At 47.4% G+C, this 25,942-nt stretch overlaps 1 long non-coding RNA gene across 1 annotated transcript in view; it reads left to right on the top strand.

Moving 5' to 3' along the window:
• Positions 1-9,115, top strand: part of LOC149441738 (uncharacterized) — a 69,617-nt gene extending 60,502 nt beyond the window's left edge. The window contains exon 3 of the long non-coding RNA XR_016307300.1: positions 8,392-9,115. This is a non-coding gene — a long non-coding RNA (uncharacterized LOC149441738). The remainder of the gene's footprint in view (positions 1-8,391) is intronic.
• Positions 9,116-25,942: the final 16,827 nt, after the last annotated feature.

The raw sequence follows: 25,942 nt of genomic DNA, 5'->3' as shown, positions 1-25,942 counted from the left end.
ACCAATGTCCTCCTCTACCTCCTCCTCTTCTTCCTGTCCTGCCCCCACAGGGGTCATGTGGCGTTGAGATCTGTGCGCCACGTCTACCGCACCCTGACCAGCCATTGTTAACAGCATTTGTTCCAGGACGTGCAACAGAGGAATGACGTCGTTCATCCCATAGTCCTGCCGACTCACGAATAGCGTGGCCTCCTCAAAGGGCCTGAGCAAGCGCAGGTGTCACGCATGAGCTGCCAATGGCTGACATCTAAGTTACACAGGGAGTACCTTTATCCGCTATTAACATCAGGAAATCTGTGATGGCCTTTTGCTGTTCGTAAAGGCGGTCTAACATATGTAGGGTTGAATTCCACCTTGTTGCAACGTCACAGCATGAGGAGTCGGTACGGGGGCCCATGGCAGATTACGGGCCTGGCAGCAGCAATGGGAGGCCCGTTGAATTCCACCTTGTTGCAACGTCGCAGATCAGGCGATGCTGTGCAATTCCGTTCTGCCGCTGCAGCTCAAGGAGGGTGTGCTTTGCGGTGTAGGAATGGCTGAAATGCATGCAAAGTTTACGTGACATTTTAAGGATGTCTTGCAGTGGGATGGTGGATTTTAGGAACCGCTTGACAACCAGATTGAACACGTGAGCCATGCATGGCGCATGGCACAACCTTCCTTGACGCAGAGCAGACACCATGTTCTTTCCGTTGTCGGTCAACATGGTTCCGATTTTCAGTTTGCGCGGAGACAGCCATCTGTCGATTTCTCTGTTCATTACACTTAGAAGTTCCTCCCCTGTGTGACTACGTTCGCCAAGGCATACCAGGTGCAGCACAGCGTGACACCGTTGCGCCCTGCACATGTGTTATGCCGGTCGGGTAATGGGACTTGGCACGGGGGTGGCGGCTGAGGACACGGCGGAAGAAGAGGTGGTAGAGGCGGACATCTTTTGTGGACCAAGGACGTGCAAACGTGGAGGCAAAAGCGGCGTGACCTGTCCAAGTTGCTGGTGCGGCTGTGACGGCACCACGTTCACGCAGTGGGCCGTAAATGACATGTACTGTCCCTGACCGTAGTTACAGCTCCACACGTCGGCGCTGCCGTGCACTTTGGCAGAGACCGACATGCTCAAAGACTGGCCCACCATCTCTTCTACATGTGAATGCAGGGCTGGCACTGCCTTTTTGGCGAAGAAATGACGGCTTGGCACTCTCCACCGCGGCGCGGCACACGCCATCATTTCTCGGAAAGGTGCTGAGTCCACCACTTGGAAAGGGAGGGACTGCAGCACCAGCAACTTGGACAGGAGGACGTTCAGCTTTTGCACCGTCGGGTGCGTGCTCGCAAACTGTTGTCTCTTGGAAACGGATTCCAAGAAAGACTGCTGACGGAATCCGTGAAGAGGAGTAGCAGGAGAAGGAGCATCTGAACGAGCGGAAGATGCCAACGAGCGACAACTCTCCTCAGCAGAGGTGTTGGAGCCTTGACTGGCTGATGCAGGGCGATTGACGTCGGGTGACGGAGCAAGTAACGGAGCGGGTGATGGAGCGGGGGCTGGGGCGGGCAGAACCGCCGTATCTTTATTACGGTTTTCCCAGGCCACCAAATGGCGACGCTGCATATGCAGTCGCAACGCTGTAGTCCCAACATGGGCCCCCTGGCCACGCTTGACTTTCTGGCCACATAGTCGACATACGGCTACGTTTACTTCCTCGGGCGGCTTGACGAAAAATTGCCACACCGCCGAGTAGGAAACTTTGCCCCCGATACTCCTCACTGGCTGACTGCTGCTTCCTCCGTGCACACCGGCACCACTACTGGCCGTGGTGGTAGGCTGCAGTGGAGCTGGTGCTCTACTCCGTGGCCGTTTGGCTCCACTGACACTGCTGCGACCTTGCTGCCTCCTGGGCAACCCACCGACTGTTTCGCTCGCTGCCAAGCTGCCACCCTCTTCTCCTGATGATGCGGAAGAAATTGCCTGATGACGACGAGGCTGCCAAGTGCGATCAACCTCCTCATCATCAAGTAGGGTCTCCGCCTCACTACTAGCCCCCTCGGCTGCGTCTGGGTCAGGAGACAGACCTGTCTCTAGACCGGCTACCGAGCCACTCTCCTCGCCACTACTTCTTCGCCTGGCTGCTGAAAAGGCGGATGTCTCCCCCCGTTCCTGACCGCCCTCTGTTAGCTCTTCCTCACTGTACAGTGGGGCTGAGCCCACAGCATGCGATACTTCGCTTGGTGAGGGAACACCAAAGGACAGGGGCAGGTAGAGGACACGTGATTTCAGTGGGCTTGCTCCCGGGCCATGCCAACTAACGGTTGTGTCTGACGTACCCACCGACCGTTGGCTGTAGGTGTCAGAGGTGACCTGGGAAGAGGAAGACGACCGAGCCAACCAATCGATGACGGCAGGGTTGTCGGTGGAGACACGACCGCTGGATGACACCGGGAGCACTGGCCTCTGGCTGCGAATAGTGCTGCCTCGACCCCTTCCTCTGCTGCCACGTCTGCTCGCTCCTAAAACATTGCCTCCTCTGCCACTCCTCTGCATGTTGTCTGACATACTCTTTAATTCAACGATTCTGTGTCCCTGAGTAACAATTCTGTGTCCCTGAGTAACAATTCTGTGTCTGTCCCTGAGTAACAATTCTGTGGCCCTGAGTAACAATTCTGTGTCCCTCAGTAACAATTCTGTGTCTGTCCCTGAGTAACAATTCTGTGGCCCTGAGTAACAATTCTGTGTCCCTCAGTAACAATTCTGTGTCTGTCCCTGAGTAACAATTCTGTGGCCCTGAGTAACAATTCTGTGTCCCTCAGTAACAATTCTGTGTCTGTCCCTGAGTAACAATTCTGTGGCCCTAAGTAACGGTTCTGTGGCCCTCAGTAACAATTCTGTGTCCCTGAGTAACAATTCTGTGGCCCTAAGTAACGGTTCTGTGTCCCTGAGTAACAATTCTGTGTCCCTGAGTAACAATTCTGTGGCCCTAAGTAACGGTTCTGTGGCCCTCAGTAACAATTCTGTGTCCCTCAGTAACAATTCTGTGTCTGTCCCTGAGTAACAATTCTGTGGCCCTAAGTAACGGTTCTGTGGCCCTCAGTAACAATTCTGTGTCCCTAACAATTCTGTGGCCCTAAGTAACGGTTCTGTGGCCCTCAGTAACAATTCTGTGTCCCTCAGTAACAATTCTGTGTCTGTCCCTGAGTAACAATTCTGTGGCCCTAAGTAACAGTTCTGTGGCCCTCAGTAACAATTCTGTGTCCCTGAGTAATGTTTCTGTGGCCCTAAGTAACGGTTCTGTGGCCCTCAGTAACAATTCTGTGGCCCTCAGTAACAATTCTGTGGCCCTCAGTAACAATTCTGTGTCTGTCGCTGAGTAACAATTCTGTGGCCCTAAGTAACGGTTCTGTGGCCCTCAGTAACAATTCTGTGTCCCTGAGTAACAATTCTGTGGCCCTAAGTAACGGTTCTGTGGCCCTCAGTAACAATTCTGTGGCCCTCAATAACAATTCTGTGGCCCTAAGTAACGGTTCTGTGGCCCTCAGTAACAATTCTGTGTCCCTCAGTAACAATTCTGTGTCTGTCCCTGAGTAACAATTCTGTGGCCCTAACTAACGTTTCTGTGGCCCTAAGTAACAGTTCTGTCGCCCTCAGTAACAATTCTGTGTCCCTGAGTAACGTTTCTGTGGCCCTAAGTACCGTTTCTGTGGCCCTCAGTAACAATTCTGTGTCTGTCCCTGAGTAACAATTCTGTGGCCCTAACTAACGTTTCTGTGGCCCTAAGTAACAGTTCTGTGGCCCTCAGTAACAATTCTGTGTCCCTGAGTAACGTTTCTGTGGCCCTAAGTACCGTTTCTGTGGCCCTCAGTAACAATTCTGTGTCTGTCCCTGAGTAACAATTCTGTGGCCCTAACTAACGTTTCTGTGTCCCTAAGTAACGATTCTGTGGCCCTCAGTAACAATTCTGTGTCCCTGAGTAATGTTTCTCTGTCCCTAAGTAACGTTTCTCTGTCCCCAAGTAACGTTTCTGTGGCCCTAACTCTGTCCCTAATACAGAGCGGTCTGCCTCTCTTGAATGACTGGAGGCAAATGGAGAATTCTAAAATGGCCGCCATTTATAGCTCGACCATTACACAGTGCTGGCTGGCTGGCTGCTGATTGGCTAATGCGATCACATGTCATTAATGAATGCATTATGGGTCAGCGCGCCTTGTCTGCGCGCCTTCCCAGACATCCCCGCTCCGTCGCCGCACATGTCGCTGCCATTTTAGGAAAAATTTCGATTCGCGCATCCGAAGTATGATATTTTTCGGATTCGGCGCGAATCGAAAATTTTCCAATATTCGAAACGAATTCCACTTCGCCTACTTCGATTCGCTCATCTCTAATTACTGTATCAAACCATTTCACATACATTTTGTCCCGAGTGCTTTTTCCTGTGCCCTGCCTGCATTTTTACTGTTCTTTCTGCCTGGAAACTGAGAAACGTCCATGGCATCCAAAAAGCGTCCCTTTAGGTCAAAAGCGGTTTTAGACCAGCTAGAGAACAGCGATAGTAAATCAAAATCACTTGCAGAATTGAGTGATAATCGGGCGGACTGACAACTCATGGGGCCCCCGGGCAATAGGGGATCTTGGGGCCCCTGTGTCCTTGCCCAAACTCAAAAAAGCCTATGAAAAAGGCATCTCATGAGGCCCCCTACTAACCCCGGGCCCTCGGGCAGTGCCGAGTTTCCAAATGGTCAGTCCGCCCCTGGTGATAATGATTTGTGGGGAAATTTGTCATCAGACACTGAAAACAGTTTTGCGACTTTGCTCAGTGATGTGCGAACTTGGAGCTATATTTCAAATTTCAGTGTTTTTGGTTTGATTATTTAATTAAATTTATTATTATATTTTTTTTTATGATTGTTTATTAAATGATAATTTATGATTTTGTGTTTCAAATTTTAACATGCCCGGGATTTTTACTAGACTCTTGTTCGGACAGATTTCAGTGAGTTATTGCTAAAAATTACAGGCCTACAATAAAAAAATACATATTTCCATGCAAAAAAATTTACTGCTTTGAGCACAGAAATATGGACATAATCATACCGCCAGGGAGGTTAACACAGAGTCTAACTCCTGACGACTCTATCCACAACTTAAAATAAAAAGTCTTGACTTTACAAACACGCTAATTCTGTTCCAGAATATGGTAAAATCTCTGTGTGATAACAAGTGTCAAGTCATTATCTCCTAGGAATAAAGGAAATTGAAAGCAACACTCCAGCCTTGTTACCTGCCACCTGCCTCCCCATGCTCTCTGATGCCATCCCTCAGTGTTGTTTTTTTAAACCCTGTACATCTTATTTGTTGTTTTCAACCAGTTTGGTGATGTTAGGAGGTTCCTCTTCTTCAGGCAGGAGCAGCACAAGGCTAGCATTCTTATTGTAGACCAGAGGAAGATGTTGCAATTTTTAAGCTTATTATGGATCATGAGAGCAAAACAGGAGGCAACATACACTATACTGTACTACCAAAAGTATTGGGACACCAGCCTTTACACTTACATGAACTTTGATGACCCACCCTTTGCAGCTATAACAGCTTCAACCCTTCTGGGAAGGCCGTCCACAAGGTTTAGGAGGGTGTATGGCACTGATGTCTGACGAGAAGGCCTGGCTCGCAGTCTTCGCTCTAATTCATCCCAAAGGTGTTCTGTCAAGTTGAGGTCAGGACTCTGTGTGGGCCAGTAAAGTTTCTCCACCCCAACCTCGCTCCTCCATGTCTTTATGGACCTTGTTTTGTGCACTGGTGCGTAGTTATGTTGGAGGGGATAAAAGAAAGAGCGCACAAACCTTGCGCATTACCTCAGTAAACAATGAATACTTTTATTTAGGAAATATACTCACAAGAGTAGTGGTAAAACAGGCATAAAATAACCATAATCCACACAGGGTTACAGGTCAATCCAAAGGGGAGATAAAAGCTAACGCGTTTCAAAGGGTGATTCCTTCTTCATCAGAACTGGGTATGACAGATAAAGACTTCAGTTTGGCAGAGTTCCCATAGCAAGGAGACATTCAGCCACTGAGTGTCAGTATTACAGCATTTCAGCCTGTTTTTGAAAAAAAAAAAAACAATTATTCATTGTTTACTGAGGTAATGCACAAGGTTTGTGCGCTCTTTATTTTATCCCCTTCTACAGTTTTATCAATCTTCCCCAGCTTCATGATAGAGCTGCACAACCTTTGATCAACAGTGGATGAACACACTGTTTGTTATTAACCTTCGTTTGATCTGAGTCCTTGAGTGCAGGAGATAGTGGATGTTTGGTGAGTGTAGTCATGTTGGAACAGGAAGGGGCCATCCCCAAACTCTTCTCATAAAGTTGGGAGCATGAAATTGTCCAAAATGTCTTGAAATGCTGACACCTTAAGAGTTCCCTTCAGGGGCCAAGCCCAACCCCTGAAAAACAACCCCACACCATAATCCCCCTTCTACCAAACTTTACACTTGGCACAATGCAGTCAGGCAAGTACCGTTCTCCTGGCAACCGCCAAACCTAAACACATTCATCAGATTGCCAGACAGAGAAGCATGATTGGTCGCTCCAGAGAACACATCTCCACTGCTCTAGAGTCCAGTGGCGGCGTGCTTTGCGCCACGGCATCCAACACTTTAAATTGCACTTGGCAATGTAAGGCTTGGATGCAGCTGCTCAGCCATGGAAACCCATTCCATGAAGCTCTCTATGCACTGTTGTTGTGCTAATCTGAAGGACACATGAAGTTTGGAGGTCTTTAGCTATTGACTCTGCAGACAGTTGGCGACTTCTGTCCACTGTGCGCTTCAGCATGCACTGTCATTTTACGTGTCCTACCACTTGATGGCTGAGTTATTAATATTTAATAGCCAGGAAATGTCACTTATTGCACAGGTGACAACCTATCACGGGACCACGCTTGAATTCACTGAGCTCCTGAGAGCGACCCATTCTTTCATAAATGTTTGTGCAAGCAGTCTGCATGCCTAAGTGCTTGATTTTATACACCTGTGGCCATGGAGGTGACTGGAACACCTGAATCCAATGATTTGGAGGGTTGGCCCAATACATTTGGCCATATAGTGTGTGTATAAATAAAGAAATACAAAAAAAAAAAGAGGAAGCAACATGATATATATTACATTTTAATAAATTGTGAAGGTCTGCCTGAAGTTCCTGTTTCATCGGTCAATAATGGGCAATTATGATAATCTGAATCTCCTTTCCTATACCTCTCAGGATTAGCTGTGTGTCCTGTTATATAGTTGTATTCTTGCCCTTTCAGAGAATGAGTGTCAAGTCAATGCAGGCTGTTTTATCTCCTGTCTTTGGTCACTGCTATAATAGACATTCATAAAACTACCAAGTAACTTCTGAGAGGGAGAGAATCTTGGTAAGTAAAGCTCCGTACACACGCTGGGAATATTGCACAAATAATCTTTTATTGCATGCTAGTCTCATGTCGAAAGCGAAGAGGTTACTAAAGTTATGAAAATTCTTGTACGACATAATAAAATTTGGGAAGTGACTTAATGTATTTGTATTGTATTTCAAGACAAAAGCAAAAATCATACGATCTGGCATCCTACGAGAAAAAATGTTGACGAAAGCTGTGTACTAACGATCAAATTATTGTATGATTGCCTCGAAAGCAGTATTTTTTATACAATTTTCTGATCGCTTGTACTAGGCTTTAGACCCTTCCACACAGGGTGGACTCTGCCAGGATCTACTTGCTCAGAAGGGAATGTATCTGCTTATCCCTGTGGAGCAAGGGGATGGCTGGTGCAGAGCGGACAGAGATACAGCATGCTGTCCTCTGTGGGTGGTCAGATGTAAATGATCCACCTGTCTGTTTACACCCAATTGCCAGTGGATCCCCATCCGTCTGTTTTCAGCAAATAGGATCAGATTGGATGTAGGCAGGTGTAAACAGGGGCGGACTGACAACTCATGGGGCTCCCGGGCAATAGGGGATCATGTGGCCCCTGTATCCTTGCCCACACTCAAAAAAACCTATGAAAAAGGTACCAGGGGCATCTCATGGGGCCCCCTACTGACCCAGGGGCCCTCGGGCAGTGCCCGAGTTTCCAAATGGTCAGTCCGCCCATGGGTGTAAACGAACACAAATCTGTTTACATCCAACGCTCCATAGAGGATAATGGAGGGTTTGATCGGGTTTACCTAAAATCTGACAGTTTTGATCGGTCTGCCCTTGTGAAAGGGGCCTTACAGAACAAACAGCCATCTCTGGGAGGTAAGCATTGATATAACTAAAGCTGTGCTCTTCATGACTGGTTCTTAAGACTTAATCCCCTTACTTACGATGAGAATATCAGACGAATGATTGTTTTTTGTTGTTTTTTTTGCATACTAGACTCATATCAAAAGTGAAGAGGTTACTAAAGTTAAGAAGATTCTTGTACGACAGAATAAAAATTCGGAAGTGATGTCATGTATTTGTATTGTATTTTCAGAAGAAAACTGTGCTAATTAAACGAAAATCATACGATCTGATATCGTATGAGAAAAATCTTCGTGCTTGTGCCTTCAAATAATTTCAGATGAAAGTTGTGTACTAACGATCAGATTATCGTATGATCGCTTCAAAAGTGGTACAGTGATCCCTCGTTTTTCGCTGTTAATGGGGACCAGAACCTTCCGCGAAAGCTGAAAAACCGCGAAGTAGTATTTGCCCCCAGGAATGTATGCGAGAGTCAACATCATGGACAAGACTGGCGAGATACAACAAGAGAAGATGCTAGGTGAGGCTGCAATGATGCGCAGACAATCAACTCACAGGGATAAATCCACTCATACTCTTATTGGTCGACCTTTATGAAAGCCCGTGGTATGTACAGTACAGTACTCTGAGTCAACTCATCTCTTTGGTTAACATGCAGGGATCCTTCTCTCTCGCGCATCAACATGAAACAACGCTCCTTTCCACAATGTGGCTGCTGACCAGCGAAGCACTGAAGCTGCAAAACATGAAGCGCGAAGTGGCGAGGGAACACTGTATCTTTCGTACAATTTTCTGATGGTGTGTACTAAGCTTAAAGATTTACTATCCATGAATAAAAGGTTGGCAGGTATCTAAACTGGTTTGTATGTACATTTGTAAACTTATCCAATTTCCTCTTGAACCTCTTCAAAATTCACTCGGTCACTCCCTGGAAATGAACCCCTCAGGATTCACAATATTTTTAAAGTCTACTTAAGGGCTGAAAGCAAACACTGAATAGGGCTCTCAAATTTTCTAGCTTGGAGCTGCAGTGTAGCGAGGAATGCAAAGTCAACCTCTCACGAAATTAATGGGCAAATTGAGCAGGTCAAGACTCAGCAGCTTTCCTACATCTTAAGGAAAGGAATCTTCCTTTTTGAGGGCAGTGAGGTGCACATTTTGGACAGGAAGGGCAACTGGTTTACGAGAGGTGTGAAGGAGGCCACCTACATCTACAAAAAACATCCTTGAACATGGGTGGGAGCCTTTTACACCATCTGACTTCCACATATAATGTAATTTTAGCATCTTCACCATGTAGATTTGGTAACATTTCACACCTTCAGCCAAGTCACTTAAAAGATTACCACCTGTGCAGGCACAAGGGATAGAATTATGCGACTGGGACAGTGCAGTTCTTCAAGTTCACACCTCCCATCCTGTTCTTGGGCAACCAGCATCTGCCTTTACAAATTCCATGGTGATTGGATTAGGTGGTGTATCTTCCTGACATTCCTTGGAACTGGAGAAGTCCCTTTGGTAAGCTACAGAATGTCTTCAACATTACAGAACAAGTTCAGTTGAATATGACTAACTGCAACTAGCTGCACCATGCCCTGAATAAATGAAATACCTTCACAGCCATATTTCCAGTTTGGAATTTCACCTCTGCCTGCTTCCCAGGCCACAAATCACCAAGAGTGCAACTCTTGTCCATTGATTGGCTGTCATTGCTCTGAGGATGGTAGGGAGAGTTAGTAGAGAAGGTGAGGCCTCAGAGTATAGCTTAAGTCCCAAATGGTTCCCTGGATACGAAGAATCATTTTTCGCAAGCATGACAAAGATACCTGCAAGCAACTTTGGTGCTAGAATCTTCTTAGGAGTGATCTTCCCTTTTTAAATGCCTATTCTTTACAGGACATGCTAGTATCTGTAGTTCATGAACAGCTGAAGGGCATTGCCTGCTATAACTCTATCGACAGATTACCCTTTTATTATCAGAGAAGTAATTTAATTTTGTTCATCACTTTAAGGTTTAAGAAAACATATGGATTGTGTGACACTCCATCCCATATCCATAGCTTCCCTGTCTGTCATTTATTGTGTGTTTGAATACTGTTGAACTGTACACCTTTTTTCCCAGCCAACCAGTTGAAACTGACAGTGCTAATTGATAAAACAATTAATCTTTACTACGCTTTGTAAACAAATTGTCAGGACAATGTTGCTATTTTGAAAATCATTTTCTATATTACTATATTGAGTCACCTTGCTTATTACAATTCCAAAAAACCTGGGATGCTGTTTAAAATCTACATAAAAACAGAAAACAAAGATTTGCAAATCTTGTAAAACTCTATTTTATTCCAAACAGAAAATAGAAAACATATAAAATGTTTAAAATGTGTACACAGAAAGTGTGTAACCACTTACTCAGCACTAATCAGATGAGCAGTGTCCATAGTGTAAAGACCACAGTCCAGAAAGGAAATTAAATGAAGTTGAGAGGGTACAATAAACTCCTGCAGTTTGTCAAAAAGATCTGGGATGGATCTCCATGCACAGAGTGAGAAAACAGAAATAGAGTTCTGGAGTTAGTGACACCAAAAATAGCACATTTACACGATAACTTCTTGATTGACAGCATGCAAAAGCCAAGGGCAACACCACAGACACCGGATGGTTAACAGCCAGGAGCAGGACATGAAGCAAGATGTAAGCTCTGCAGGATGGGCTTGACAAAGGGGGCAGAGCCCCAGAAACACTCAGTGGCCCACCCTATGCCAGTATCATTGGTCAGATTTGACAGCTGCCTCTGGCCCACCCACCCCCGACATCATTGGTCAGTTTCAAAAGCTGGCTTTCTTTTCCCTGTGGCCACGCACGCAGTTGCTTTGCTTCTGCATGCTGTCAATCAAGAACTTATTACGTAAGTGTGGTATTTGTCAAATGTTTAAACTGAAAAAATGTACCATTTTAAGAAAAACATTTGATGAAATTGATGGCAGCAACATGAAGAAGTAAAGATGGGCAGAGGTTCAATGATCTGTTAACACTGCATCTAAAAACTGTCAAATAATTTCAGAATAATGTTTCTCAAGGTAAAAATTGCAAAGACTTTCAATATATCATAATCTACAGTATGAAATATGATGAAAAGAATCTGAGAATCTGGAGAATCTTTGCTAAGGACAGGGCCGAAACACAGTATTGGATGCCAGTGATCTTCTAGGCCTCAGATGGCACTGCAATAAAAACAGGCATGATTCTCTGATGAGCATCACTGCATGGACTCAGGAATACTTCCAAAAATCACTGTCTGTGAATACAGTTTGCCGTGCCATCCAAAAATGCAAGGTAAAGCTATCTTGTAAAGAAGAAGCCATATCTGAACATATTCCAGAAATGCTGCCATTTTTTCTAAGCTAAAGCTCATTTAAAATGGTCTGTTGCAAAGTAGAAAACTGTGTTGTGGTCGGACTAATCAAAATTTTAAATTCTTTTTGGGAACCATGGGCGCCGCATCCTTCGGATTAGAGGAGATGGATGTTCCAGCTTGTTATCAGCGCATTAATGTGTATGGAATGGGCAGCTTGCACATCTGGAAAGGCACCATCAATGCTGAAAGATACTGTATAGCCAGGTTTTAGAGCAGCATATGCTCCCATCCAGACACCATCTTTTTTAGGGAAGGCCTTACATATTCCATCAGGACAATGCTAATCCTCATCTATGACAACAGCATTGCTTCTTAGTAGAAGGGTCTGGGTGCTTAACTGGCTTGCCTGCAGTCCTGACTCCAATTGAAAATATTTGGTGCATCTTAAAACAAAAAATACAACAAAGAAGACCCAGGACTGTTGAGCAGTTACAATCCTATATCAGGTAGGAATAGGACAACAATCCTCTACCAAAACTCCAGCAAATGGTCTCCCCAGTTCCCAGACATTTAAAGAGTGTTGTTACAAGAAGAGGGGATGCTACATCATGGTCAACATGGCCCTGTACCAACTTTTTTGAGATGTGTTGCTGCCATCAATTTCAAAATTACCTTAATTACTTAAAATTGTACATTGTCTCAGTTTAAATATTTGATAGTTTATTTTCTATTGTGAATAAAAAACATGTTTTTGAGATCTGCAAAGCATTACATTCTGTTTTCATGTAGATATTGTACAGAGTCCCAACTTTTTTTGGAATTTGGGTTGTAGTTACTAAGATATTCTGGAATTTGTATCCTGTCAAATGCTGGGGATCCACAGGTTGATCCCTGTAAAAGATCAATGCAGGTCATAAAAATAAACAAATAAAAATAAAAATCATACAACGCCTATAGGTAATGTACAACCAGTGGAACTTTTGGAAACTCTCAAATGTTTTGTAGTGTAATAGGGTGGTTTATAAACTACAGAGCAAAGAAATGTATGATTCCAGATGTCATTGTTCTAATGTAAATAGGAAAATGAAAGATATCATCTAACTGGGAGCCATGGAAACACCCTTTTACTCTATTATTTCAATTTGTCTAAATTTGGCCAAAAGACAAGAGACAGGTTAGAGCACACTACAGCTATTAAACAGCAAGTCACTGAACTTATAATAGTGTCCAGAAAACATTTGCCAAAATCTAGAATTCCAGTTTATTTACCTTACAGCTAAACTCCAGTCAGCAGTTAAATATTTTTTATAATATATATAATATGTAAACTAAATCACAGCACATCACGCACAAGCTTCTTCCTCTGATGCATGTCACTCTGGAGAGCATAATCACGGAGAATAGAACTACATACAGTAATTCTTGTCTTTGCGGGTTTTTTTCAATTTTCAGATTTTGCAAAACAAAAATGTTAAAGTGGTTCTAAATGCACAATTTTATTTTTTCTAAAATAATAAACATGTTAAACTTACCTCATACTGAACAGTGCAGCGCTTGAATATAAACCCAATTGAACATAAATAAGTAACCAAGAAAGTGACATAGTGAAAATACAGAATAATCATCCACTGTGTGAGACATAAGAGATGCTGATAACCTTCTACCTCCTAAACATCAAAAAATGTCATGTGAACATCAACATACAGTATATAATATGTGTTCTTTAAAAGGCCAAACACCCAAATCATGTAATAAAAGTGAAGATCATTTACTGTGCAGAAATGGAGAGTCCGAAGACAGTGATGGAAATCCTTCACCCTTTATGCACTCACCAGACCACTGAATACTATCAGCATGTAGATCCAACAATCTATACAGGGCTGTCAATAGGCACTTCGGTACACTCCAACCAGAGAAACATTACTCTAAACGAAAACTGTATAAAATAAGCTCACCACAGGAAGCCCTGCTCTGTGCAATGGTATTGCACAGAGTGGTCTCTTACCTCCTCTCCTAGAGTCCCCTGCCAGCACTCTCCACTCCACCTCTTCTGCAAGTGCCCCATAGCAAGCCTGGCTGCGCTTGAGGCACTTGTGCTGGCTTGCTACTGAGCTGGGCTGTGTGCATCCATAGACAAAGATGGAGTGGGTCTTCACTGCACTTCTCCCTCCTCACAGTGCGTGATTGGCAGCAGCAGGTGTCAATGGGGGGTGCATATATTTGCTGGGACATTTTTTTATCTTAATGTAGAACCACTTTATTGATGCAGCCATAAAGTTACAAAAAACAATGAAGATATTAGGTTTAATATCTAAAGCAGGACAAGCCTTTTCAATTTAAAGCCGAACTAATTCAAAAAATGTTCTTTAAGTTTTAAAGTTTTAGTTACTGCTGCTGTCACCATTAGGCAGATTTTCCCTTGCTTCCTGCCCAGGCTACAAATGTCAAGCAGAATAGGAAGTATGGGGAATTCTTCCCATCACAGTAGTGCCATAGCAGATGAAGAATGCGGGCATTCAACACAAGGAATGGTGTTGTACTCTAAAGTTTCTTTCGGTGGCATTTCTTTGGCAAGGTACATTTAACATTTACAATTAAACCTTTGAGTGGGGTGAACGCATCAAAGCGTGGAAGGGAATTTATATTCCAAAGAGCAATGCCTAACTAACGTACATGGTACTAACATCCATTGCTCAAGGCCCGAAGAAGAGGGAAGCCTTTTCCCTCCAAAATGCATTGGCTGTATCTAATGATCTTAGCCAATAAATGTTTCAAAAATACTTTTTAAGTGATACGATCCTTTGTACTGGGTTCTCCCTTCTGCAAATCAGTACATGAGATGCCTGGGCAGGCCAAATTGTCATGTTTCTGCATTCAGGGAATGAGTGGTTGCAACATACCGGTATATCTGATCCTACCCTTATCTGTCCTGGAGATGAAAATGAATGGAGGGGATGCTCTTTGTGACAAATGCAGGTCAGACCACTGCCCTTTTCACCAACTTGTGACAAATAGCGGGGCAACAATGGCAATCTCAGCCTCACCTTGCATGAAGATTTTCCAGCTTAAGGGACCACAATCTAAGTGCCAACAGACTTAGAGCAATTGTCACCGGGTTTAGTTAACTAAGAAATTAACTCTCTACTGCCACTAACTACTTTTTATCGAAAAATAGTAAACATTCACAATATTAGCAATACAATGCATGAGTTTAAATAAATGTCTGTAACACACATTGTCATCACAGACAGGCATACCCAGAGATTTACTATGAAGTAGCACTCTTTAAGAGAAAGGGATTCTTGAAGTTTTGCGTCAGTGCACCAGAGACAATTTAACACTCTTCAAAATATTGTTTAGTAATGAAAAGGTAAACAATGGTGCAAATAAAATACTTACAGAAAAAAGTATTACAAAGGTAACAGAGACAGCAATGCAACAGCAAACAAAAAGGTTGAAAAATAAAAATACTTATCAAGTCCTGTTTCAGCAAAATCCAATCAATGAGAAAGAGGGTACAGTGGTTCTCATAAGACTTGACAGGTCTTCCTTCTTTTGATGGTACATGAGAGTTGTCAACTGCAGGGGCGGCTCCTCTTTTCTTGTCCACGAGGGGGTGTTGACATAAATGACCTGACTAGAGATGAGCGAATCGAAGTAGGCGAAGTGGAATTCGTTTCGAATATTAGGAAAATCCGAAAATAAGCAGACTTCGGATGCGCGAATTGAAATTTTTCCTAAAATGGCGGCGACATGTGCGGCGACGGAGCGGGGATGTCTGGGAAGGCGCGCAGACAAGGCGCGCTGACCCATAATGCATTCATTCATGACATGTGATCGCATTAGCCAATCAGCAGCCAGCCAGCACAGTGTAATGGTCGAGCTATAAATGGCGGCCATTTTAGAATTCTCCATTTGCCTCCAGTCATTCAACAGAGGCAGACCTGGCTGTATTCAGGGAGAGAGTTAGGGACAGAGAAACATTACTTAGGGAAACAGAAATGTTAGTTAGGGCCACAGAATCGTTACTTAGGGCCACAGAAACGTTACTTAGGGCCACAGAAACGTTACTTAGGGCCACAGAATCGTTAGTTAGGGCCACAGAAACGTTACTTAGGGCCACAGAATTGTTACTTAGGGACAGACACAGAATTGTTATTGAGGGACACAGAATTGTTACTGAGGGCCACAGAACCGTTACTTAGGGCCACAGAAACGTTACTTAGGGCCACAGAATTGTTACTTAGGGACAGACACAGAATTGTTACTGAGGGACACAGATTTGTTACTGAGCGCCACAGAAACGTTACTTAGGGCCACAGAAACGTTACTTAGGGCCACAGAATCGTTAGTTAGGGCCACAGAAACGTTACTTAGGGACACAGAATTGTTACTCAGGGACAGACACAGAATTGTTACTGAGGGATACAGAATTGTTACTGAGGGCCACAGAATCGTTACTTAGGGCCACAGAAACGTTACTTAGGGCCACAGAAACGTTACTTAGGGCCACAGAATTGTTACTTAGGGACAGACACAGAATTGTTATTGAGGGACACAGAATTGTTACTGAGGGCCACAGAACCGTTACTTAGGGCCACAGAAACGTTACTTAGGGCCATAGAATTGTTACTTAGGGACAGACACAGAATTGTTACTGAGGGACACAGATTTGTTACTGAGGGCCACAGAAACGTTACTTATGGCCACAGAAACGTTACTTAGGGCCACAGAATCGTTACTTAGGGCCACATAAAACGTTACTTAGGGCCACAGAAACGTTACTTAGGGCCACAGAATTGTTACTTAGGGACAGACACAGAATTGTTACTGAGGGACACAGAATTGTTACTGAGGGCCACAGAACCGTTACTTAGGGCCACAGAAACGTTACTTAGGGACACAGAATTGTTACTCAGGGACAGACACAGAATTGTTACTGAGGGATACAGAATTGTTACTGAGGGACACAGAACCGTTACTTAGGGCCACAGAAACGTTACTTAGGGCCACAGAAACGTTACTTAGGGCCACAGAATTGTTACTTAGGGACAGACACAGAATTGTTACTGAGGGACACAGATTTGTTACTGAGGGCCACAGAAACGTTACTTAGGGCCACAGAAACGTTACTTAGGGCCACAGAAACTTTACTTAGGGCCACAGAATTGTTACTTAGGGACAGACACAGAATTGTTACTGAGGGACACAGAATTGTTACTGAGGGCCACAGAACCGTTACTTAGGGCCACAGAAACGTTACTTAGGGACACAGAATTGTTACTCAGGGACAGACACAGAATTGTTACTGAGGGATACAGAATTGTTACTGAGGGACACAGAACCGTTACTTAGGGACACAGAAACGTTACTTAGGGCCACAGAAACGTTACTTAGGGCCACAGAATTGTTACTTAGGGACAGACACAGAATTGTTACTGAGGGACACAGAATTGTTACTGAGGGCCACAGAACTGTTACTTAGGGCCACAGAAACGTTACTTAGGGACACAGAATTGTTACTCAGGGACAGACACAGAATTGTTACTGAGGGATACAGAATTGTTACTGAGGGACACAGAACCGTTACTTAGGGCCACAGAAACGTTACTTAGGGCCACAGAAACGTTACTTAGGGCTACAGAAACGTTACTTAGGGCCACAGAATCGTTACTTAGGGCCACAGAATCGTTACTTAGGGCCACAGAAACGTTACTTAGGGACACAGAAACGTTACTTAGGGACACAGAATTGTTACTCAGGGACAGACACAGAATTGTTACTGAGGGACACAGAATTGTTACTGAGGGCCACAGAACTGTTACTGAGGGCCACAGAACTGTTACTTAGGGCCACAGAAACGTTACTTAGGGCCACAGAAATGTTACTTAGGGCCACAGAAACGTTACTTAGGGCTACAGAAACGTTACTTAGGGCCACAGAATTGTTACTTAGGGCCACAGAAACGTTACTTAGGGCCACAGAAACGTTACTTAGGGACACAGAATTGTTACTCAGGGACAGACACAGAATTGTTACTGAGGGACACAGATTTGTTACTGAGGGCCACAGAACCGTTACTTAGGGCCACAGAAACGTTACTTAGGGACACAGAATTGTTACTCAGGGACAGACACAGAATTGTTACTCAGGGACAGACACAGAATTGTTACTCAGGGACACAGAATTGTTACTGAGGGACACAGAATTGTTACTGAGGGACACAGAATTGTTACTCAGGGACACAGAATTGTTACTGAGGGACACAGAATTGTTACTGAGGGACACAGAATTGTTACTCAGGGACAGACACAGAATTGTCACTCAGGGACAGACACAGAATTGTTACTGAGGGACACAGAATTGTTACTGAGGGCCACAGAACTGTTACTTAGGGCCACAGAAACGTTACTCAGGGACACAGAATTGTTATTCAGGGACAGACACAGAATTGTTACTCAGGGACAGACACAGAATTGTTACTGAGGGACACAGAATTGTTACTGAGGGACACAGAATTGTTACTGAGGGACACAAAATTGTTACTCAGGGACAGACACAGAATTGTTACTCAGGGACAGACACAGAATTGTTACTGAGGGACACAGAATTGTTACTGAGGGCCACAGAACTGTTACTTAGGGCCACAGAAACGTTACTCAGTGACACAGAATTGTTACTCAGGGACAGACACAGAATTGTTACTGAGGGACACAGAATTGTTACTGAGGGACACAGAATTGTTACTGAGGGACACAGAATTGTTACTCAGGGACACAGAATTGTTACTTAGGGACAGACACAGAATTGTTACTGAGGGACACAGAATTGTTACTCAGGGACACAGAATTGTTACTGAGGGACACAGAATTGTTACTGAGGGACACAGAATTGTTACTCAGGGACAGACACAGAATTGTTACTCAGGGACAGACACAGAATTGTTACTGAGGGACACAGAATTGTTACTGAGGGCCACAGAACTGTTACTTAGGGCCACAGAAACGTTACTCAGGGACACAGAATTGTTACTCAGGGACAGACACAGAATTGTTACTGAGGGACACAGAATTGTTACTGAGGGACACAGAATTGTTACTGAGGGACACAGAATTGTTACTCAGGGACAGACACAGAATTGTTACTCAGGGACAGACACAGAATTGTTACTGAGGGACACAGAATTGTTACTGAGGGCCACAGAACTGTTACTTAGGGCCACAGAAACGTTACTCAGGGACACAGAATTGTTACTCAGGGACAGACACAGAATTGTTACTGAGGGACACAGAATTGTTACTGAGGGACACAGAATTGTTACTGAGGAACACAGAATTGTTACTGAGGGACACAGAATTGTTACTCAGGGACACAGAATTGTTACTCAGGGACAGACACAGAATTGTTACTGAGGGACACAGAATTGTTACTGAGGGCCACAGAACTGTTACTTAGGGCCACAGAAACGTTACTCAGGGACACAGAATTGTTACTCAGGGACAGACACAGAATTGTTACTCAGGGACAGACACAGAATTGTTACTGAGGGACACAGAATTGTTACTGAGGGACACAGAATTGTTACTGAGGGACACAGAATTGTTACTGAGGGCCACAGAACTGTTACTTAGGGCCACAGAAACGTTACTCAGGGACACAGAATTGTTACTGAGGGACAGACACAGAATTGTTACTCAGGGACACAGAATCGTTTAATTAAAGAGTATGTCAGACAACATGCAGAGGAGTGGCAGAGGAGGCAATGTTTTAGGAGCGAGCAGACGTGGCAGCAGAGGAAGGGGTCGAGGCAGCACTATTCACAGCCAGAGGCCAGTGCTCCCGGTGTCATCCAGCGGTCGTGTCTCCACCGACAACCCTGCCGTCATCGATTGGTTGGCTCGGTCGTCTTCCTCTTCCCAGGTCACCTCTGACACCTACAGCTAACGGTCGGTGGGTACGTCAGACACAACCGTTAGTTGGCATGGCCCGGGAGCAAGCCCACTGAAATCACGTGTCCTCTACCTGCCCCTGTCCTTTGGTGTTCCCTCACCAAGCGAAGTATCGCATGCTGTGGGCTCAGCCCCACTGTACAGTGAGGAAGAGCTAACAGAGGGCGGTCAGGAACGGGGGGAGACATCCGCCTCTTCAGCAGCCAGGCGAAGAAGTAGTGGCGAGGAGAGTGGCTCGGTAGCCGGTCTAGAGACAGGTCTGTCTCCTGACCCACACGCAGCCGAGGGGGCTAGTAGTGAGGCGGAGACCCTAATTGATGATGATGAGGCTGATCGCACTTGGCAGCCTCGTCGTCATCAGGCTATTGCTTCCGCATCATCAGGAGAAGAGGGTGGCAGCTTGGCAGCGAGCAAAACAGTCGGTGGGTTGCCCAGGAGGCAGCAGGGTCGCAGCAGTGTCAGTGGAGGCAAACGGCCACGGAGTACAGCACCAGCTCCACTGCAGCCTACCACCACGGCCAGTAGTGGTGCCGGTGTGCACGGAGGAAGCAGCAGTCAGCCAGTGAGGAGTATCGGGGGCAAAGTTTCCTACTCGGCGGTGTGGCAATTTTTTGTCAAGCCGCCCGAGGAAGTAAACGTAGCTGTATGTCGACTATGTGGCCAGAAAGTCAAGCGTGGCCAGGGGGCCCATGTTGGGACTACAGCGTTGCGTCAGCATATGCAGCGTCGCCATTTGGTGGCCTGGGAAAACCGTGATAAAGATACGGCGGTTCTGCCTGCCCCAGTCCCCGCTCCATCACCCGCTCCGTTACTTGCTCCGTCACCCGACGTCAATCGCCCTCTATCAGCCAGTCAAGGCTCCAACACCTCTGCTGAGGGGAGTTGTCGCTCGTTGGCATCTTCCGCTCGTTCAGATGCTCCTTCTCCTGCTACTCCTCTTCACGGATTCCGTCAGCAGTCTTTCTTGGAATCCGTTTCCAAGAGACAACAGTTTGCGAGCACGCACCCGACGGTGCAAAAGCTGAACGTCCTCCTGTCCAAGTTGCTGGTGCTGCAGTCCCTCCCTTTCCAAGTGGTGGACTCAGCACCTTTCCGAGAAATGATGGCTTGTGCCGCGCCGCGGTGGAGAGTGCCAAGCCGTCATTTCTTCGCCAAAAAGGCAGTGCCAGCCCTGCATTCACATGTAGAAGAGATGGTGGGCCAGTCTTTGAGCATGTCGGTCTCTGCCAAAGTGCACGGCAGCGCCGACGTGTGGAGCTGTAACTACGGTCAGGGACAGTACATGTCATTTACGGCCCACTGGGTGAACGTGGTGCCGGCACAGCCGCACCAGCAACTTGGACAGGTCACGCCGCTTTTGCCTCCACGTTTGCACGTCCTTGGTCCAGCAAAGATGTCCGCCTCTACCACCTCTTCTTCCGCCGTGTCCTCAGCCGCCACCCCCGTGCCAAGTCCCATTACCCGACCGGCATATCACATGTGCAGGGCGCAACGGTGTCACGCTGTGCTGCACCTGGTATGCCTTGGCGAACGTAGTCACACAGGGGAGGAACTTCTCAGTGTAATGAACAGAGAAATCGACAGATGGCTGTCTCCTCGCAAACTGAAAATCGGAACCATGTTGACCGTCAACGGAAAGAACATGGTGTCTGCTCTGCGTCAAGGAAGGTTGTGCCATGCGCCATGCATGGCTCACGTGTTCAATCTGGTTGTCAAGCGGTTCCTAAAATCCACCATCCCACTGCAAGACATCCTTAAAATGTCACGTAAAATTTGCATGCATTTCAGCCATTCCTACACCGCAAAGCACATCCTCCTTGAGCTGCAGCGGCAGAACGGAATTCCACAGCATCGCCTGATCTGCGATGTTGCAACAAGGTGGAATTCAACCCTACACATGTTAGACCGCCTTTACGAACAGCGAAAGGCCATCACCGATTTCCTGATGTTACAAGCGGATAAAGGTACTCCCCTGTGTAACTTCGATGTCAGCCATTGGCAGCTCATGCGTGACACCTGCCGCTTGCTCAGGCCCTTTGAGGAGGCCACGCTATTCGTGAGTCGGCAGGACTATGGGATGAACGACGTCATTCCTCTGTTGCACGTCCCGGAACAAATGCTGTTAACAATGGCTGGTCAGGGTGCGGTAGACATGGCGCACAGATCTCAACGCCACATGACCCCTGTGGGGGCAGGACAGGAAGAAGAGGAGGAGGTAGAGGAGGACATTTGTGCTCAGGAATTATTGAGTGAAATGGGTGGTTTTTCCACTCAGCGGACAGGAGTGGAGGAGCAGGAGCATCTGGTAGAGGAGGAGGAGACAGAGGACCCAGACGCACCGTGGCAGTATGCTGTGGAGATGGAGGCAGGGAGTCCCTCGCATTCCTTGGCACAAATGGCCCATAGCATGCTCGGTTGCTTGCGTAGCGACAGCCGAATAATAACCATCAGACAGAGAGATGACTTTTGGCTGTCCACCTTGTTGGACCCTCGCTACCGTTCAAAAATGGTGGCCTTTTTCACACCTGCTGAGAGGGAGGCCAAAATAACGTACTATAAAAACCACCTATGTAGTCAGTTGGTCTCTGCCTTTGTGCGCCAACGTCCATCCTCAGACACTGTGGGCCCTGTGCGCTCGCGTTCCGCTGCCATGGCAGCAGGGGAGGGGTGGGGTGGTAGGAGCAGTGGTAGCTCCACCAGCAGCGGCTGCCTCAGTCTGCAGTCGATGATGAGTAGCTTTCTTCACCAGCGCAGTGAGGAAACTACTAACCAGCCGCAGCAGCAGCAGCATCAGGTGGACCTGGAGCAGGACCTCAAACAACAGGCTTAGGCCTACTTGGACAGCACCCTGCCAACCGAGGTAGACAATCCCCTTGACTACTGGGCAATGAAACTTGACCTTTGGCCCCAACTAGCTGAATTTGCCCTTGAAAGGCTGTCATGCCCGGCCAGTAGCGTGGCATCGGAGCGCGTGTTTAGTGCGGCAGGAGGTATTGTAACTCCGCGGAGGACACGACTGTCCACCCAAAGTGTGGAGAGACTCACGTTTGTGAAAATGAATCAGGCGTGGATTAGTCTGGATTTCAAACCACCAGTTCCTGACACAACTGACTAAATCCGCCATGAATCATGCCCTTGCCATGTGCCACTTTCACGTCTCCTCACACTGCTGGTGTGTTCCATTTTTTGTCATAGGGTGCTGGCAGATTACGGGCCTCCCATAGCTGCTGCCAGGCCCGTAATCTGCCATGGGCCCCTATACCGCCTCCTCATGCTGCTGCCAAGTCCAGAGTCTCTCATGGGTCCCTGTACGGCCTCCCATTGCTGCTGTCTCCATCGCCACACTCTGCCATGTGCCACTTTCAGGTCTCCTCACACACTGCTGGTGTGTTCAATTTTTTGTCATAGGGTGCTGGCAGATTACGGGCCTCCCATAGCTGCTGCCAGGCCCCTAATCTGCCATGGGCCCCTATACCGCCTCCTCATGCTGCTGCCAAGTCCAGAGTCTCTCATGGGTCCCTGTACGGCCTCCCATTGCTGCTGTCTCTATCGCCACACTCTGCCATGTGCCACTTTCAGGTCTCCTCACACTGCTGGTGTGTTCCATTTTTTGTCATAGGGTGCTGGCAGATTACGGGCCTCCCATAGCTGCTGCCAGGCCCCTAATCTGCCATGGGCCCCTGTACCGCCTCCTCATGCTGCTGCCAGATCCACAGTGTCTCATGCCATGTGCCACTTTCAGGTCTCCTCACACTGCTGGTGTGTTCCATTTTTTGTCATAGGGTGCTGGCAGATTACGGGCCTCCCATAGCTGCTGCCAGGCCCCTAATCTGCCATGGGCCCCTATACCGCCTCCTCATGCTGCTGCCAAGTCCAGAGTCTCTCATGGGTCCCTGTACGGCCTCCCATTGCTGCTGTCTCCATCGCCACACTCTGCCATGTGCCACTTTCAGGTCTCCTCACACTGCTGGTGTGTTCAATTTTTTGTCATAGGGTGCTGGCAGATTACGGGCCTCCCATAGCTGCTGCCAGGCCCCTAATCTGCCATGGGCCCCTGTACCGCCTCCTCATGCTGCTGCCAGGTCCACAGTGTCTCATGGGTCCCTGTACGGCCTCCCATTGCTGCTGTCTCCATCGCCACACTCTGCCATGTGCCACTTTCAGGTCTCCTCACACTGCTGGTGTGTTCAATTTTTTGTCATAGGGTGCTGGCAGATTACGGGCCTCCCATAGCTGCTGCCAGGCCCCTAATCTGCCATGGGCCCCTGTACCGCCTCCTCATGCTGCTGCCAGGTCCACAGTGTCTTATGGGTCCCTGTACGGCCTCCCATTGCTGCTGTCTCCATCGCCACACTCTGCCATGTGCCACTTTCAGGTCTCCTCACACACTGCTGGTGTGTTCAATTTTTTGTCATAGGGTGCTGGCAGATTACGGGCCTCCCATAGCTGCTGCCAGGCCCCTAATCTGGCATGGGCCCCTATACCGCCTCCTCATGCTGCTGCCAAGTCCAGAGTCTCTCATGGGTCCCTGTACGGCCTCCCATTGCTGCTGTCTCCATCGCCACACTCTGCCATGTGCCACTTTCAGGTCTCCTCACACACTGCTGGTGTGTTCAATTTTTTGTCATAGGGTGCTGGCAGATTACGGGCCTCCCATAGCTGCTGCCAGGCCCCTAATCTGCCATGGGCCCCTATACCGCCTCCTCATGCTGCTGCCAAGTCCAGAGTCTCTCATGGATCCCTGTACGGCCTCACATTGCTGCTGTCTCCATCGCCACACTCTGCCATGTGCCACTTTCAGGTCTCCTCACACTGCTGGTGTGTTCAATTTTTTGTCATAGGGTGCTGGCAGATTACGGGCCTCCCATAGCTGCTGCCAGGCCCCTAATCTGCCATGGGCCCCTATACTGCCTCCTCATGCTGCTGCCAAGTCCAGAGTCTCTCATGGGTCCCTGTACGGCCTCCCATTGCTGCTGTCTCCATCGCCACACTCTGCCATGTGCCACTTTCAGGTCTCCTCACACTGCTGGTGTGTTCCATTTTTTGTCATAGGGTGCTGGCAGATTACGGGCCTCCCATAGCCGCTGCCAGGCCCCTAATCTGCCATGGGCCCCTGTACCGCCTCCTCATGCTGCTGCCAGGTCCACAGTGTCTCATGCCATGGGCCACTTTCAGGTCTCCTCACACTGCTGGTGTGTTCCATTTTTTGTCATAGGGTGCTGGCAGATTACGGGCCTCCCATAGCTGCTGCCAGGCCCCTAATCTGCCATGGGCCCCTGTACCGCCTCCTCATGCTGCTGCCAGGTCCAGAGTCTCTCATGGGTCCCTGTACGGCCTCCCATTGCTGCTGTCTCCATCGCCACACTCTGCCATGTGCCACTTTCAGGTCTCCTCACACACTGCTGGTGTGTTCAATTTTTTGACATAGGGTGCTGGCAGATTACGGGCCTCCCATAGCTGCTGCCAGGCCACTAATCTGCCATGGGACCCTGTACCGCCTCCTCATGCTGCTGCCAGGTCCTCAGTCTCTCATGCCATGTGCCACTTTCAGGTCTCTTCACACTGCTGGTGTGTTCAATTTTTTGTCATAGGGTGCTGGCAGATTACGGGACTCCCATAGCTGCTGCCAGGTCCCTAATCTGCCATGGGCCCCTATACTGCCTCCTCATGCTGCTGCCAGGTCCAGAGTCTCTCATGGGTCCCTGTACGGCCTCCCATTGCTGCTGTCTCCATCGCCACACTCTGCCATGTGCCACTTTCAGATCTCCTCACACTGCTGGTGTGTTACATTTTTTGTCATAGGGTGCTGGCAGATTACGGGCCTCCCATAGCTGCTGCCAGGCCCCTAATCTTCCATGGGCCCCTATACCGCCTCCTCATGCTGCTGCCAAGTCCAGAGTCTCTCATGGGTCCCTGTACGGCCTCCCATTGCTGCTGTCTCCATCGCCACACTCTGCCATGTGCCACTTTCAGGTCTCCTCACACTGCTGGTGTGTTCCATTTTTTGTCATAGGGTGCTGGCAGATTACGGGCCTCCCATAGCTGCTGCCAGGCCCCTAATCTGCCATGGGCCCCTGTACCGCCTCCTCATGCTGCTGCCAGGTCCACAGTGTCTCATGCCATGTGCCACTTTCAGGTCTCCTCACACTGCTGGTGTGTTCCATTTTTTGTCATAGGGTGCTGGCAGATTACGGGCCTCCCATAGCTGCTGCCAGGCCCCTAATCTGCCATGGGCCCCTGTACCGCCTCCTTATGCTGCTGCCAGGTCCAGAGTCTCTCATGGGTCCCTGTACGGCCTCCCATTGCTGCTGTCTCCATCGCCACACTCTGCCATGTGCCACTTTCAGGTCTCCTCACACACTGCTGGTGTGTTCAA

The sequence above is a fragment of the Staurois parvus genome, unplaced genomic scaffold, assembly GCF_062004578.1.
Source record: "Staurois parvus isolate SC_StPar_1 unplaced genomic scaffold, SC_StPar_1.0 ptg000952l, whole genome shotgun sequence".
NCBI classification, from domain to species: Eukaryota; Metazoa; Chordata; class Amphibia; order Anura; family Ranidae; genus Staurois; species Staurois parvus.
The sequence above is the reverse complement of the archived record's forward strand: the minus strand, read 5'-3'. Positions and strand labels throughout refer to the sequence as shown.